Source organism: Crocodylus porosus, unplaced genomic scaffold (assembly GCF_001723895.1).
Source record: "Crocodylus porosus isolate Cpor-Errol unplaced genomic scaffold, CroPor_comp1, whole genome shotgun sequence".
In the NCBI taxonomy this organism is placed as follows: domain Eukaryota; kingdom Metazoa; phylum Chordata; order Crocodylia; family Crocodylidae; genus Crocodylus; species Crocodylus porosus.
The window spans coordinates 42,337,210-42,354,855 of record NW_017728947.1 but is presented as its reverse complement, the minus strand read 5'-3'; the positions used below and the strand labels follow the sequence as shown (position 1 = coordinate 42,354,855).

The 17,646-nt window shown below is 51.0% G+C and overlaps 1 protein-coding gene across 7 annotated transcripts in view; it reads right to left on the bottom strand.

The window, feature by feature from the left end:
• LARGE2 (LARGE xylosyl- and glucuronyltransferase 2) overlaps positions 1-17,468 on the bottom strand; it is an 87,443-nt gene extending 69,975 nt beyond the window's left edge. For 4 of the 7 annotated variants that reach the window (XM_019551188.1, XM_019551187.1, XM_019551181.1 and 1 more), the window contains exons 1-2: positions 17,400-17,467; positions 5,169-5,350 (exon numbers count right to left, since the gene is read on the bottom strand). The gene's annotated coding sequence lies outside the window, so the exon portion shown is untranslated. Of the gene's footprint in view, positions 1-5,168; positions 5,351-17,232; positions 17,309-17,399 lie in introns of those variants that run through there. The other 3 variants (XM_019551186.1, XM_019551184.1, XM_019551182.1) reach the window with 2 other exon arrangements.
• Positions 17,469-17,646: the final 178 nt, after the last annotated feature.

Here is a 17,646-nt window from a genome sequence, read left to right as displayed (position 1 = left end):
AAAAAAAAAAAAAAAAAAGCAACATTCTCTCCAGAAGAGCTGAGCAAAGCATCATGGCTTGGTAGCTGGTTTGGTGACAAGCTTTGTAGATTTGGTATAGCCCATGCTATCTGATAGTTCCTGGCAGATCTGACCTGAATGGTTTCAGCCAAAATGAAAACAAGTCAAACTATTTCACGCTGAGGCTAAACTAAAAGTTTTGCTTTCTTGTTTGGAAAGGATGGGCTTGATACTGAGCTATATTTACTTTAAAATAAATAGATAATAAAAACACACCTGAAAAAGACAAACCCACCCTCAAATGCTTTTGGTGTTTGCAAGGCACAGGAGGCCACTCATGATTTGGATTTGTGTATCACATGGCAAACCATTGCTGCTAGACCCGTACATCCCTCTGTATGACTGAAGTTTAGCTATGGAGACCCATCACTGCTGGACCCATACATCCTTGTGCACGACTGAAGTTTAGCCTGCAGGCTGACTTCTACACCAGCACTGTCAGCAGCAGCAGGCAGGGCAACTGAATGTTACAATATACGTGACAGATGCCGAGGTGGATGCCAGGGGAGTATTCAGGCAAAGTTTGAAGTGGAGATGGGCAGTGACAGAATGAAGAGATAACTACACTTCTGACGTCACATGCTGGGAAGGCACTCCTGAACTGAACAGAAGCTGAATGATGGACAAAGCTATGTGTGGGGGGCAGGGTCCTAACAACCCAAAGACACAGGAAAGAGGAGCAGCAGGTGCTCACATTCACACACACACAGATTGGTGCTGCCACAGGGGACTGGCATAAACAAAACACATGGTAACACATGCAGGCACTCATGTTTTCTATACCTAGTGTTATTCATGGCACTGATGGCCCCAGAAATCCTCTACTTGGCCAAAAGAGGAACAGAAGAATCACACTGTAACTAGCCAGCCTTGGCCAGTTCAGCAGGTGGGAACAGTCCTGCTTCTTCGGGGGGGGCAGGAATCAAGTTTTCATGGCACTAGCACCTTACATTCGGGCAGCCCTGGGGACTGTATACTGCAGCTGATTTGCAACTTATGGATAGGGTCATACACTGAAAACAAGCTCAACATACCTCTGACTAAGCTTGGTGGGAGAGAGTCCTAGTCCCATTTGACTTGGAGGGGAGCAGAGGCAGAGGGTAAATAGCCTGCAGACGTAAGCATGGCATGAATCTAGCAGCGTCCTCTGATACCCATTGCATGAGATGGGGCAGTGCTTTGCTCTGCACCTGAACGAACAGTCAGCCTGCCACTGAACTGGACACAGTACAGAGATCTAAGAAGGACAGAAGAAAAGAATAAAAGTTGCCCCAGCAGGCCTCTGAACATGCTCTAAGTAGCTTGAATTTACTGCCAGCTAGGGGGATAAGACAGCAAAAGGTGTATGAGAGACCATGATATGGATCCCAGCCATAAAACCAACCCAGGCTGTGGTGGATTGACAGGACAAGCCTGTGCAATGAGTGCCGACTGGCTGATCAGTCACTAGGGTGATGAGGATATCATGGTTTACGGCTAGGGGGAACAGCAAGGATGATGATGGCCTCCATTGTGACCCCTGCTGCACCCTTTATTGATTTATGCTGACTTTGGCAGAGTCTTTATCAGCTGGCTGCCCCCATGACCTGCCCACCTCCCAAATTCAGAGTGCACACCAAGGTTGCCTTTGTTTTTAAAACAACAGGTGGTCAGGAAAATGTTATGAAACCTTCTTTCTACTACATCCAGCCCTTTGGAACCACAGCAAAGCTGACCCTAGTCAGGAGAGGATAAACAGGACATAACATGGATGGCATTGATGGAGGCTGGGAAATGGAGACAATGTCATCTTTCCCCCATGATGATCAAAGGCTCTTGCTCACATGATTATTTTCGGTACTGTTGCAGCATCTCAAAACTCCTCAGAGCTAGGCACTCCCACAAGGCCAGACAGACATGATAAGATACAGTCCCTGACTAGATCAGCTAGACTGGGATGGGGAAGAGAGGCACCAAGAGGATGAAGTGATTTCCCCAAAGTTACGTATTAGGTCAGGAGTGAGCAGAAATGAGACTTCCAAGCCAGGCCTCTTATCCACTAGACTGCTGCCAAAGAGCCACCCAGGCACTGGGGGCTGGCTCCCCAGTGTGGACAATAATTCCCCAAGGGCCAGAGTCCAGTTTCCAATTTGGTAGATATGTTCCACCTCCCCATGAGCTTTTGGGACTAGAACGCTCCATAGCCGGGTCAGAGAGATTAGCCTAGGGGGAGCTGCTTGCCTGTCCCCACCACACCCTTGTCCTCACTGCCCCAAGTAGACCCCACAGACCAGTAATACCTGTAGGGCTCAGTCCTCCCTCTTCGTCATGCATGTGCCCTGTAGAAGATGCTGGTGAAGAGGAATCTTTTGTCTCCCCACTCCCCCTGCTGCCAAATGTCATGTGAAGGGGTTTTATTTTCAAGATAATGCCCAGGCCCTGGGAAGCTTCAATTGCCCGGGGCAGAAAAAGCTCAGCCAAATTCTCACCTTTGGCCTGGGTGCCCAGGGCTCCTGGGCAGCATAAGGAATACAGCACTTGGACACAAGAGAGTCTGCACACACCACACTGAGGTAGCAGGGGATGGGGGCTGCAGACAGATGGGGGTATGCAGGGACAGAGAACCCAGCAGCAGATGAGCACACGTGTGGATCAGGAGTCCATTTCATGCTGATGACAGAACTACAGGTGTGATGAGCGCTTCCAACCTACAACAAGGCCTGATGAGTGCTTCTAACCCAAATGATTTATACCTGCTCAGAGACCGAGCCTGGCCATCACCATGCAAAATGCACAGGGAAAACATGTGCTTCCTTTGATAGGATGTTCTTTTGTTTGAACTGGGAGACAAAACTCTTTACAATCACTGTAACTTGTTTGGCTTCTTGGCCAATAAGTCAACAGAGGAACAGGGCAGACCCAGCTGCAGAGACACTATCCCATCAGGCAGGACAAGGATGATTGTTCTGTGTGGGCTCTGGAATAGCAAAGCCAGTCTGCACACCCCAGGACCAAGGGCATCAGCTGGAGATGGTCACAAAGGAGTAAGAGGGCAAGGCACCCTCAAAGGATTCAATGGATAGCCCCCATTCCTGCATGGCTCCCTGTATCCCCCTCATATGAAGGAAGCACATGGGAGTGGGGACTCCTGTCCCCAATCCCTCTCTCTCTTTTTGCGCAGCAGTGGGGAAAGGAGAAGAGAGGGAATCGGTGTGGCTCTGGGGTTAGGCTGAGGTGCCATACTGGGGAGCAGGACAAACTCCATGGACCCAGAGAGGTGCAGGCACCAAGCCAGCACAGGGATTAGAGCTACTTGCGTGCTCGATATAGTGTGGGCAATTTACAGCCTTCTCTACTGCAATGGGGACCACTTTTTTGGCAGGCTCACCACAAATTAAGCTCCACGTTTCCCCACCCTCCCCTTGGGTACCACTCTGATCCCCTTCCCCTGCTTTCTGTCCCCTGACCACTGTACTGCCAATCCCTTCCCTGATTTGCTGTGTGCTGCACAGAGGCTATCTGTGCCACTTGTGCGCACACTCAATCCAATCACCGAGAGCATGAGCCATGCCAGGAGACCTATAGGCCAGAATGAGGAGCAAGGGGACGAAAAAAAGAAACCTGGGTGAGTCCCTAGGCATGCTTACTCAAGACTGAAGCTCAAGGACAGGCAGCTGAGGATGCACGTCCTCACCCTCTGATGCCCATCATGGACTGTGCTGGAACTCCATGAATTTTAACTCCCCTGCCCTAATTCCCAGAACACAGGGAAGGGAGGGGGAAGTCTTGCAGCTGAACATGCTGTGTTGATGCCAGGAGCCAGCCGAGCTCTGCGGTGAGCTCATTAAGGCTGGCTAACAGGAGGAACACTTTGCTGGCGCAGGTAAAGAGGAAAACATCTCAGCAGAGAGCACATTAAAAACCCCCAGTAACAATAGCAGCCCAGTTGCATTCATATTTGTTTGGATCCCTGGGCCTCAGTGCCTGCTTTGAGGGGAGTGGAAGAGGAGATATTAGGGCTCTGTGCTTCTGTTTCCTATCACTGCTGGGGTATTAGAATAGATTAATAGATGTGGATGGCCCCTCACCATTTCAGGCACTTTTGGCTGCAGCACAGGGAGCAGATCTACACCAGCACTTCTGAGGGAACAGGCTTGGGCTGAACCATAAAGAGTCCCAACAGCCCAGGGCCAGCCAGAGCTGGGCAAAGACCCAGGAACAACCTCCTGGCTAGAGGTGAGGAAGAGGCACTGGCTTCTGAAACGAAGTGCTTCAGATTTAGCTTTGCCCCACCAGGGTGGGAAGGGGAGGGGCACAGGGGGCAACCTGTCACTCTAACTTCCCTCTCTTCCCTTGTTCCTATTCTTAGGGTCTTTCCCACCCCCCTCATTTTCTTTGTTTTGATCCTCAATGAGCAGGAAGAAAAGAGAAAGAGCCTTGACAAATCCCATCAAGGCCCAGACAAGCCAGGGCCCCTCCTGCCAGCATGCCAAGCCCTGTGCTAATGAGGGGTGGGGGAGGCAGCAGAGAAGAGCAGTTTCACAAAAATGCTTGGTGCAGGAAGGAAGGTGAGGATTTCATGCAAGGTAGAGCAGCTGGTTGTAAGGAATGGGTTCCCAGTTGGGGTGGGGGTGTGTGCGGGAAATCAGGCCACGAAAGCTTTCCCAGTCCCCATGCTCCCTCCATGTCCTTTCCCTGTCCTGCTTCAGCCTCTGCTAGGTCCCTAGGGGCCCAGGCCCCAGGAGTGGCTGAATGCAGTGATGAAAGGGTCTCAGAGAGTAACAGAATGATTTTGGGAGGGGGGTCCCCAAAGGGGCTTTCAAGGGATATTCCCACACAGCTGCCCATTGCTTACCAGGGTTTAGGTGGAGAAATGTTCCTCCTTCTCCTTCTAAAGGCCTGTGCTATGGGAGGCCAGCAGGTGCTGGGGCTGCCCTGTAGGCTTCACCCCTCCATGCCCCAGGGTAAGGCGCAGCGACCAGCGATGTGGGACAGAGCAGAAAGGGAGCCCGTGGTGCCAAGTTGCTTGCCCATCTCACCTCAGGCTCATCAGTTCACAGGAAAAAAGACCAGAGTAACAGGACATCGAGCACTGTTATCACATCTATCAGACAAACAAGACAACCAACCTTTGAGGGTTGCCAAGGTGGCAGGGGTGTCTGGGATGGTGGGGGAAGAGTTGGCTCTCGTATTGCAGGATTGGGCAGTACACACGCTGGTTGTGAGGACCTCCTAGTTACAGACTCCCAGCTTCAAGGGACAGAGAGCGTTGAGCATCGAGTTCGAGTGGCATCTGAGGCCTGGACTTCACCTGCAAAACCGAAAGAAACCCTTAGTCATCTGAAAAGAAGGAGCAGGCTTAGGCTGAATCCTGAACAGCGCGAAGTCCAACAGCTAGCCAGAAGCAGAGCTGGGAAAAAAGCAACTTCTCAGCAAAGTTGGTCTAAGGGTTGAGCCCATAATGAAACAGCACTCACTCCATGAAGAGAAGGCAGGGTTGGGAACAGGACTCCTGGGTCCCTTTCACTTATTCTGCCACAGACTCCATGAACCTGGCAGAGATCTCTCTGTAACATGGGAGTGGCGGAGCTTCCCCATTTCAGTGAAATACTTTGCTCTCCACACAGAGAGCTTTGTGTACACTAAGCCAGAAGATCTGGTGCTACCAAAGAGCAATGAAGACAGGAGTTGCCTGTTGGACTTCTCCTTAGCACTGCAGGTGCTGGCTTAACAAACACATGAGGTGAGATACCTCAGGAAGGTGGGACGAAACATGAGCCCAGGGCAGAGCCAGATGGAGAACTCCATTACATCCATTCTGAACCGCCGGGTCACAATCGGAGTCTGTGCTTTAGTGACTGAGCTGGCCCCTCCTTTTCCTTCTGCTGCAGAGCCAAGACAAACTCTCCAACCTCCTGCCAGCTGCAGGAATGGCCAAGAGGTCTAATAAAAGATATCAGATTCACCCAAAAAACCTTGTCTGCCAAGAGGGACAGCAGCATTTATCCCCTCTATTGCCTTGTCAGTGTACCAAACTCCTAGCAACCCCAGTTCTAGTGACATACCATGGGCAGGTACACAAGACACAGTTAAGATCATCTATGTAGGGATGTTTCAAGAAGTGGGGGTGGGGATCAACCTTTCTGGGGCAAAACAACATTGGCCAAATGTCTTTCCCATTCAATTTAGGGCAGACACTCCCTGTCTCTATTTGGGGTATCATTCAACAGCACCACCCCCTCCCCTTCAGCGTCAGACCTTCACTTGGCTTAACCCTGGGGTACAGCATGGAACTGGGCAGGGTATTGGCAGGGGCAAACCGGGCAACCACCCAGGGTCCAGACAGAAAGGGGACCCGAAAATGGTGAAAATAATGATTATTATTATCATTATCTCTGGCAAAAGGGGGTTGATACTAAAAGTTTGCCTGGGGCTGCCAGGAGTCTAGGTACAGTACTGGGTATTGGGTGCAATACAGTTACAAAGCAGAGCTGCTTCACGTGAAGAACAGCACTGCATATGGGCCCAGCAAATGCTCTGAGGCCCAGCATTCTCTGGCAGGTCAGGGGGCGATTTTGTGCTTCCTTCTTACTCAAAAGCCATTGCCCCAGTAGAGGTCAGGAGCTCTGATATCCCCCAGAGGAAGCCAGAAGCTGTGGAAGTGCTGAAGGCATTGCCTTCACTCTTCTGCTCAATTCTCTATCTTGCAAAGAGGAGCTGAGTGTGAATTAGTGAGAATCACTTATATCACAGCTGCTCCAACTGGGAAGGAATGCTAGAAGAGTTCATGCTGACATGGCCATTGCACTGCTGCCATCACGGGACAGGGTGGTTTAAATTTTGCCTGCTCCAGTGGAAGGATCGTCTCCCTCCACAGTGGATGCATGTGGGTAGAGGAAGGAAAAGACTCCATACGGGCAGAGCTGATCATGAACTAGAAGTTAGAAGCCTTGTTAAACTAATTGTTTTGCTCATTAATAGATGCAAGTCTTGGGATACCCACTCTGAGGTGAACAAATCTCATTATGGAGACTAGCAAAGGAAAAATTATCACTTCTGTTGTCACTAGTTGTTCTTTATGACCTAAAAAAACCTACCCTCAAAGACTTAAGTATTTTTACATTATAAATTCAGGCCTAATGTTTCCCTGTCCTTCCTAGAAGACTATGGCAGGGATTCTCAACCAGGACACTGTGGTACACTGGAGTGCCCTGCGGTCCTTTCAAGGGTGCCATGAGTAGACTGTAAGGTGTGCAAACAGGATTCACAAGATAAACTCATAGGAATCCAAACATTTGGACATGTGCAGTCCAAGTTCTTTGCAACAGAAGAACCACCCTAGGATTTTTCTCTAGTCAAAAAACAAGGAAAGCTGCAAGCTGACATTTTCCAAGGAGTGTCTATTGAGAAGTGCTTTGAATTGAAGAAGGTGAAGAACATCTGCTCTATGATCAGCTAGAGAACAAATGCCACCATGCAAGTCTGAGAGGAGCTTATAGGACTATGTATGGCAGTTTTTGGCTTATTTCTGTTGACTATTATCATATTTACACAAATCCAAGACAAGGTTTCTTCCCCACAAATCAGCACTGGGGGCAGGGATCCTTATCTTATATTTGAGTACCAGCCCAGGGGAGGCAGTGGCTCAGCTCTGGCCCTGGGGCTGAAGCTACAGCTGAGCTGCTGCCTGCCCCAGGCTGGAATGGCTTGTTGTGGGGTGGGGCGGGAAGCGGGCACACGGCTGGGGGTACATGGGGGAGACTGGATGGGATAAGCCTGACCCTGCACCCCTGCTCTTCTACCCCCTCCAAACCTTCTGCTCTGGCTCTGATCCCTCCAGCCCCAACCCTGCCTGGCTGCTTCTCCCTGGCCAGACTGGGCTGGGGCTCTGCTGCTCACTTCCCCAGAGGAGCAGAGCTGCAGAAGAAGCAGAGGCTGTGGACAGGGAGGTGGGGGGCAGGCACAGGGTACGAGCAGTGGGGGGCAGGCTTCAGGGAGAAGCAGGGGTGCAGGAGATAGAGTTGGGGGGCAGGCACAGGAATGGGATGCTAGGGGTGGGGGAGCAGCTGCAGGGGGAAGCAGGGAGCAGGGGGACAGTCACAGGCAAGGAGCAGGGGGAGGCAGTGGGAGCAGATGGCAGGAGGGACAAGCGGGGGGGAGGACAAAGGGCAGGAGAGCAAGGGGGGGGATGGGACAAACTTAAGCTGACCTTCCACTAATTGGATTGTACACATGTAAAAGCATAACAACTTTATAATTTTCCACATATAGAATCTAATCATTGGAGGATTATCTTAAATTCAAAGTAATTTTGGATTCAGGTAAATACAGTTTTTAACCCCAACATGTGCCAGATAGTTGTGGAGAAAAGCTCTCATTGGAAAAGATTTAAACACTTTTCTCCTTTGCTTTCTAATAAGCATAAAATCCCTGAATCTATTCAGCTGAATTATACAGGGAGACCTGGTCTCTGCTGGAGAAAGACCAGACTGGACATGCTTGTTATTTCTAGGACCCCTACATGCACAGTAAAGAGAAAAAGACACAAACAGAGCCTCTCACCACAACCTTTCTGCAGGTCCTTTGAACAAGGTAAACCAAGCCTTCATAGTCTTGGTACACCCTCCAGCTCCAAGATGGCTCCACTCCCTTGGATGTCATCAAGGCACAGATGCCAAAGCTTGAGAGAACAAGCTGGCTTGGCGATACTCCAGCATTTGTCTAAGCCATTCTCTGGCACCAGTCCCCTCACAAACCAGGTGGCTGTCGGCTCACGCACCTTGAACGACCGTGGAGTCACACGGGGAGGGAGGCATCATTCTGGTTATTAGGTAACTTTGTAAAATGAAGCCAAACCGCACATCTCACCCGGACACTGTCTGGCAGCCCATGCACATGGCCAGGTATAACTGGCACCTATTACCTTCTCTAACTGCAGTTTCCAGATGGCTTAAAGGTGCAGCCTGCTGCAGAACAGTTCAAAAGCCCAACCTTGGGGTGACAAAGGCCTGGATTACATTGGCCAGGTCCAGCCTTAATACAGCAGTATGCAGGCACCTTGTCAAGAGCCAGGGAAGTCCCCTTGGCAAATGCTACTACCAAGACATCCAGAAGCAGACAGGAATGTAGTTAAGAGTGGGTAACTTTAATTCACCCCTTTGAGGTTAGGGAGATGTTGAGAACAGCAGACCGATTTAATGTGGCTCTCCCGACAGTGTAAAAGATGCTGCACTACCTGGTATGTGAAAGTCCAACATAAGAGATTGTCTACGCTACTGCCTGGTTCTAGCTACAGAGGGCAGGCAGACAAGAAAGACTGTCTATAGCAGATCTGCATTAGCAAATTAGGAAGTCTAGCAAACTAGGGAAGTCTCTCTCCCCCCACTCCCCAGCCACACACATTAGTAAATTAGGAAAGTCTCTTCTGCACACACACACAGATTAGCAAACTAGGAATGTCTCTCTTTCTCCTAGGTTACTACAGAAAGACTGACTTTCCTAGTTTACTAACATGCACGAGTGAAAGTCCAGGAATTCTACCTGATCAACACATCAAAGAGCCACTCAACAAAGCTCACAAAGACACGCTTGGACCCAGAGGGACAGACTTCCATCTTCAGCTCCCTCTGTGCAAAAATGAAGTTTATTTCCTACCTATGGGGACTTTTTACCATCTTGTCCCATCTACACTTTTCCCAGAGCCTGACGAAGGGACTTTGATCCCGAAAGCTTGCAGAAAAGGACAATTTTCTTGCCATTTTCCAGTTGGTCTAATAAAAGGTATCATTTTGGAACCAAGAGTTCTAGTTTTTTGTAAGTCCCTCTCCCACACACCCACCCACACAGCTTTTCCTGAATTGTCTTCTGAGGTCTCATCTCAGCCTACGAGGTCCTCAGGGCAGGGAAAGTCTCACAATAGGTATGCAAAGCAGGATGCTAAAGTCACCCTGTTTTACAAATCTAGTGGGAGACTGGTTCACATTAAATATGAAATCTGCACACGTGGCTGCAGTTAGTAGACTATCCTTCTCCCCAGCAACAGACTCAGTGGTGAAGAGTCAACTTAGGCTATCCCCACAGAGTGGGAAGGGGGAGCTGAGGGAACAGTGAGATGCTGCATGGTTCAGGGGAAGGAGTCAGATTACCGTGGGACCTTCGAGCACAGTTCATAGGAGGCAGGGAGACGTGAGCATGTTCTGGCCCCACGGGGTTCAGAGGATGTATGGCAAACCGGGATCTTTAATAACATGTGACAGTGAGGTCGCAGGGAAAGTGACCTGTCCAAAGAAACAGAGCGACCGCCTGCTGCTCCTCATCACTGAGGACGAGCTCACAATAACCCGTTACCATATAGATACCCTAAGTTATGTACACAGCACCAGGCAAAGAATTTACAACTTGTTGGGACTGAAACAACTGCCTCCTTACTGAGATGCAAGTATGAGGCACAGCCAGGAGGGAGCTGGAGGGGACAGCAGGGGTTTGAGAAGTCCAAGCATCTACAGCTTAGGACTGAGGGGTCATTAAGTCCCTGCCTGACAAGCAGAAACCACAAGCCGTGACTACTCGCATCCAAATGCTGGATTCCAAGTGCACCATCCACTTCACAGCCTGCAAGCTTCTTGCTTGCCACTCATTCATTAATTCAGACAGATTTGGGACATGACAAGACAGCGAGCTTAGCACCTATGCCACCGGCTAATTATTCAGAGCCCAGGAGGACTGGGGTGAGAGAGCAGTAAGAAATGAAGGAAACTGCCTGTACAAACATTTTCAACCTGGCCCCAGATGAGTCTTCTGGAAGACGCATTTGGACACACAAGGCAGAAGCCACTGACTTATGATGGTGCTGCACACAGAGCACATGACACTCAGACTAGTTGCTCTTCCTGGTCAAGCAGAGGAGAGCCCCTTTGCAGTGTATCCAGTCCTGGCTGAGTCAATAAGGACAGAGGCAGCTGGACACCAAAAGGAAAATGTTACCTCAACATTTCTGAGCCCAAAGGTAGGATGACCATACGTCCCATTTTAGCTGAGACAGTCCCAAATTTCAGAGGCTGATCAGCCAGCTGTTGGGAATTATACTGGGTGTCCCAGAAATGCAGGGGCCCAGGTTGTGGGGAGAAGGAATGTCTCCGATTTCCCACGTGATGTCATGGATTTCCATCTAGTCAGCCTACCGAAAGGCCCAGACACACTTTGCTGTAAGAGCCTACGATGGACTAGCCATCTGCCCAGGTCCAGCAGACAATCTAATTCAGGGTTAGTGTTGGATGCCCTGGGCACCCCTCTCATGCAACAGGGTAGGCAATTTTCCCGGCTGGTTCTACTGCTTTAAACAGTGGAGTGAGCAGGAAATGGCACTTTGGGGCTAATGTCACCCAGCACTGACTCTCTCTTCTAAGCTGCAGTAGCCTGACACAAAGGGATGCCTCTCCAGGCCCCAAAAAGACTGTGCATGTTCTGAGGGGTCTTTTCACAGTGACAGCTCTACCAATCAAAGTAGTTTTGTGCCCAGATGCCTAGGATTTTAGCATTGGCTTCTTCATCAGGGGACCAATTGACATGCTTCAGTTCCCAGGAGATGCCAAAGTGAATCAGATCTTCTATTGTAGGCAGGGCACGTACGTCAGGCACTAAAATACTCTGTACAGCCATCTGTCCGCAGGTTATTTGGGGCTGGTAACAACTTATCCCCAGCTATTCCAGGAAGGATAGACCGAGCACACAGTGGTGCAGGAAAGAAGGTCACATAGCAAGTGGCAGAGTTGGGTCATGGGGATGTCCATCTGCTTCCCACAAGGAGTCAGGTAGAGGCATGCATTATCTTAGACGAAAGCGGGCAGGGGGTATCAACTTTCTTGAGAAGAGCCAGATGCATGACACAACAGAAAAGCAGCAGTCCCTTACACCTCACCCTGAAACACTGCTCCATACCCCAGTACCACACTAGCACTTAGTGTCCTTCCTGGAGATTGAAGGGTACAATACACTGGTCACGTCCCCTTCTCCCACACCACTGTCCCTGAATATGACAAGCAATGAAGGAGGCAACTGCTCCCAGCACAGAAACCCCCTCCCCAGAAGTCAGGGTGCCCAGGACTGTAGTTCATCAACATTCAAATGCATGCCCATAAATCCTAACTAACACCTTTGTCTACAGCTCTCCAGTGGTGATGGGTACTATAGGCCCAGATAGGCCTGGAAGTTGGCGTGGCCTACCACTGGGCACACTTCAGGGATACTGGCCTAGGAGCAGGACTGCTTGGAGTTACTACCAGATCTTGTTCCCAGCTCTACAAGCAACAGTCTCCCCAAATGCTGTGCAGAAGCTACCCAGCCAAGGCAAGCACTGGCAGCAAAGCAAGCAGGCTCCTGAACAGAGAGGTCAGAGTACTGCCTGGACCAGCAGAGCAGCTTGCCTTTTGGTTTCCCACTCACGCCCTGAGAAGTGCTAAGCTTGGTCCTCTCCTCCCCATTCCTGCCCACTAACCACCTGCCCTTGAACCAAAGGACTTCCAGAAACACACAGCTGCCCTCACCCAGGCTGCGCTTGATGGCGAGTGCTGTGTAAAGGCTTGCTCAGCACTCTGAGCTCTGGCTTGAACTTCACTATTTGCCCAGCCAGGAGCCATTCCACCCTCACCTACCCTGGCAAACACAGAAGCCAAAGGAACCAGAGCTCAGCCTCTCAAATGGGGACCTCTCATGTTTCAAGTCACAGCCCATCCCTACCCCCACAAATGAATCCTTCGCCATCTTCACCAGGAAACACCAGGGGCCCCCTAGCTAACAGCCTGCCTTCTGCTCACGGGGTATAGTGGGGATTTAGCAGAAAAGGAGAGTGAGAAGGAGACAGAGTAAGGAGGGAGGCCAACACCTTGCCAGGGCATCTCTGGCAGGGACAGACCAGCAACGCGTACCCCATTCCTGGGGGAAGTCAGAGGACCATGCCCCCTCTAACTGAAGACAGGCTGCCTCTACTGGACAGCCTGATCTCCAATTGTTGTCTGACAAAACTTAGGCCCTTCCCTGAAAGCAGAGGTCATAGCAGTCCTGACATCCTGCACTGAACTTGCCCCCAGGGCCACAGTCAGCGTGCGCTTGGTGTGAGGGTGTTGTTCTCAGCAGATCTCGAGTTTTCTCCTACACAGTCCTTCTGACATAAAGGCTCCTTATACTCAAGAGTCCTTTCTTACATATTCCATTCAGAAGTGCCTGCAGGGAAATGGGAATCTGGGCCTAACTCATCTCAGGTTGAAGAAATGCTTGATTAATGGATAGTTCAGGTTGCCCAATAGCATCCATGTCTCTTTTCAGAAAGTCAAATTGCACAAATTCAAACCTCTGATCAGTCAGAAACCATGTGTTTGGTACACCTGCCCACCCAACCTGAACTGGAGCGGGCAATAGTCCCTGGCAACTACCTGTCTGCACTCCAAGTGCTTCCATTGCCAGACAGAGCAGAAGGAGGAATGACTGAAGAGGATCTCTACAGAGCTGCAATTGTGTTATGGGATGTGGTAGAGGTTTCCAGCCCCTCTCATCACCCTGCCCCTCATGATCCAAGCAAGTTACACTTGTACTGGAGAGATCCAGGGTGCCTCCTTTCACTGCTGGGTTCTATAGGTTGCATCAAAATTGGCGCACATAGATCTGCTTGCTCTAAGGATTGCCAGCAGTGAGTTATAATTCAATCTGGGGGTGTCCAAAAGTGCAGGGTGAGAGGGAATTCTGTGTGTAGGGGAGCAGGGTAGTCATGGAGTCAGCACAGTGCTTGCGTGTAGGTAGCTTCTGTTTAGTCCTGCTCACTTATGTACAAGTTTTACCTTAGCAAAAGGAAGAGCTAGGTTTTGCCACAGTGGCCATGTGCTCTATTCCTCTCCCCCACAAAACAGCTCAGCTACCCTGCATAGCTACAGGAGCAGATCATGGCATGTCACAGGCATGTTGGGCAATTGCTTGAAGAGGGCAGGATTAAGGTGATGTTAGCAGGTACCTTCGCCCTTCATTCAGGCTTTCAGCAGCTTCAAGTTTCAATGTTCTGGGGTGGCACAAGCATGTCATCAGGCCTTCTTAACTCCATATTAACAGCGGTCTCTCCGCCTCGCACCAGGAGTTAGTTAGCCTTCTCTCTGATAACAGAAGTTTTCTTACTGTCCATTCAGGCTGTTGTTACATGGGTGCGGTGCTGCTGTGGCTAATGGAAGCTATGCAGTTCCAAAGGGGTCCAGCCACTCCCAAATGCTGTGTTGCAACAGAGTGGCGATCATGGTCCTGTCCCGAAACATGCAACGACTGGTGCTGCAGAGAAGGCAGCAACTGTTTTAAATGTGGTCTGTATTTCAAAATCCTGAAAAAAATTCCTGTAGCTAACCCAGAATGGCAGTTAAGTACATGATAAGACTTGTGTGTCTTCTCTACCTATCTCCCCCACAACAGAGAGCTCTTCCCTACTACTGGTTTCAGCTAGATGTAATATGAAGGGGATGTTTAACTAACACTTGAGAAGCCATTAGCACATAAGTTGTTCCTTGCTGCTTCGTATACCATACTGCTGCATGCACCGCCTACCAGAAGGCCATATATACGCCTGAGTGGGTCAAATCACAGGATTTCTAGCTCTGGAGAAAATTGAATGTTTAGAAATTTGATTTTATTATAATTCACAGCCAAATCAAGTTTCCCAGAATTTCTCAAGAAAAAGAAGTTCAAAGAAATGTCAGAAGCACTAAACCTGTGGTGCTTCAGAAATAAACCAGAAAGAAGCCAGATTCCTGCTGGCTTCACCTAGCAGGTATCATGACAAATTTGCACTACCTACTGAACAGCAGCTGTCAGTTTTACACAGCAGCTGCCAATCTACGGCATGCCTGAGCTGCTTGCCTGGTGCTCCTGACAGTACCACGGAGAAGCATGCTGGTCCACTCTCTTGCTCTGTATACAGCAAACCCAGAAACAAGGCAGAAAAGCCACCATGAGGTCTCTCTCTCCACTGCTTTCACTCTGGGCAATGATTACCCCCAATCTCAAAACACACTGGTTGTATCCCATCCCCTGCTGCCATACCTCATTTCCCATCTCTCTACCCATCCAGTATAGTCTATCCTCACTGCCCAACTGTCCTCCCAACAGAGGGGATAGGCATCAGCTGGAAGAGCTGGAGAGATGACAGAAGGACTTTGTGGATGGACTAACATGGAGGGGAAACAGGTGTAACAGGGCACGAGGGCAAGGATGGCCCAATGGCTAGGACCTAGGACTCATTCAATGCCTCCCTCAACAATAGATTTCCCATGCGACCTTGGGCAAGTCACATCGTCTGTGTCAGTTCCCATCTGTTAAATGATGTTAGTGGTGCTAGAGAGGATAAATACAATAAGGGGATGCTCTGTCACTATGGCAACAAGATCATATAAATACTGCTCATTCACTGATGTGGGAGTTTTGTGGCAGACAAAACCCACTGCTCACCCCACCCCCCTGCACAGCTCCAAACCTCTTCTTCCCATCCAGTCCTTCCAACTCTCCATATTCTCCAGTGCCCCCTCCATCATGACCAGATGCTTTGAGCCACCTCCATCCTCCTCCATGCCATCTCATATGCCCTGATAAGCTTGGGAGGTGATAGAGCTGTCCAAGCTGAAGGCAGGATGGGACAGGAGAAAAGCAGAGTTGTTAAACTCCTAATTCCAAATCTGGGCCTGGTACACAGGGATGGAGCCCCTACATGTTCCTCCACAGCACAGAAGGCCCAAAGAATATGAAGCTTATGACATGGGGCAGGAAGAAGGGCTCAGACCCCAGTACATACTGGATAGGGGGAAGAGACTACCCAGCCTCCACCCCTAATCCTGCAGCCCCCTGCTTCCCCTTCCAGTTGCCAGCCCCTCTCCTTGGTATGAGCCCTTTCTGGTCAACTGCTAGATGGGCTACTCCTCATTTGTGTATTTTAATGAGCCCACTATCACCTGTGGGAAGCCAGGAGGATGACAGTGGGAGTTTTACAAGCTGATGACAGAGGATGCGTCTAGAGGACTAGACTGGCTATAGAATAAGATCAAGGAGTCAGAATAGTCTAACCAGGTGATCTGCTGTTGCTCCACACTTTGCTGAACCTGGAGCATGGACCTTCATTGTCCTCCACCCCACCCACCTCTGTGTAGGGCAGCCTCCAGGGACTGGAAGAGCCAGGGCTGATGCACTGCACAGACACAGGCAGACCCTCCCTAGCACCCAGCTCCATTTCTCCCTACACTGGCCGCTGCCACCTCTCTTGCCCATTCCCTCCCAGCAAACCTTCAAGGCACAGTTTGATGCCATTCTGGAAAGAGCTAGAGTCATTTCTGAGTTGCCTGCTATGCTTTGATCATGTTTCCCAGAAGGAGAAAACCCCGTTGATGGGGGCTGAGAGGAACAAGCAATACACTCTGGCTCAGCTGCAGATTTCAGCCAGGCGTAGGCTCATCCTTAGAGTGGGTGGCCACAGGTTAGGTTGGATGGCCACAGCCTGTCCCCAGGAACCACTCCCTTCATGTGCATACCTCTGCCTCCATTGTGCAGGTGCTTGGTGGGCACCATTGGAGCCAAACAAACTCTTCCCTTCCTCAGGCTTCTGGCTTTGAAGGGCAGGTGACAAGTACTAGGCGAGATAAACAATGAGCACCCGAGCTGAGAATGATCAGAGCCCCTGGCGGAGCTGGAGAGGGGCCCTCCACAGCCAGGGCAGGCGAGTCCCAGTGCAGCCCACCCCTGGACAGCAATGCCAGGGCTTGGCCTGCAGAATGGAGCCCAGCACTGGCTGGCACAGCAACCCTGTGCCATCTTCGGAACAAGGCGCCCCTGAGGAAAGACTGCACACCCAGGCCAGTCAGCCAAGCAGCTCCCAAGGAGAGGTGGATCTGGGAGCATTTCAAAACCAACCTTTAAGCAGAGGGGACTTATCAAGGGTGACATGGGACAGCTGGCACTGCTGGGGCCTAGAGATGAAGGATTCCCAGCAAGTCCCAAATACACCAGCCTCTGGGGGGACCCCATCTCCCAAGCGCCCCCCAACTACAGCACCTCTTGCAAGTCCCTACCCTGCAGGTGGCATGGGAGCCAGAGCCCAGGTGGACCCACTGCACCAGGCACATGGTAGTGCCACAGCCGCTTACCTGGCCCCGGGGTGCCCAGCAGCAGCAGGCAGTGCACCCAGGGGGTGCAGCCAGGCAGAGGTGCACCTTGCAGACTGACTGGCTCAGCAGTGTATAAGCTTCTGCGAGCAGCAGCACAGTGCGAGGGGTTGCCTGGGCACAGGGAGAAGAGGTGCAGCCCCCCCCGCCAGCAGGTGCCCGCAGAACTCCCCCCCCCGCCAGTACCTGATACGCTGCCGCCGCCGCCCGCGGGCTCCAGCCCTTTAACTCTCCTCCCCAGCTGCGTGCGCTCTGCGCTCGATTCCCCGCCCTGGCCGCTCAGCGTTCGATGCCGGTGCCTGACGGGGCCGGGCAAGCCGTGGCCTCACGGACCACAGGACGCAGGCGCAGCGGGGCGGGGGGCCGTGTTGCTAGCTGCGCAGGCGCGGGGCTGCCACCTGGAAGCAGCGCGGGCCTGGCAGCGCTATGGCGG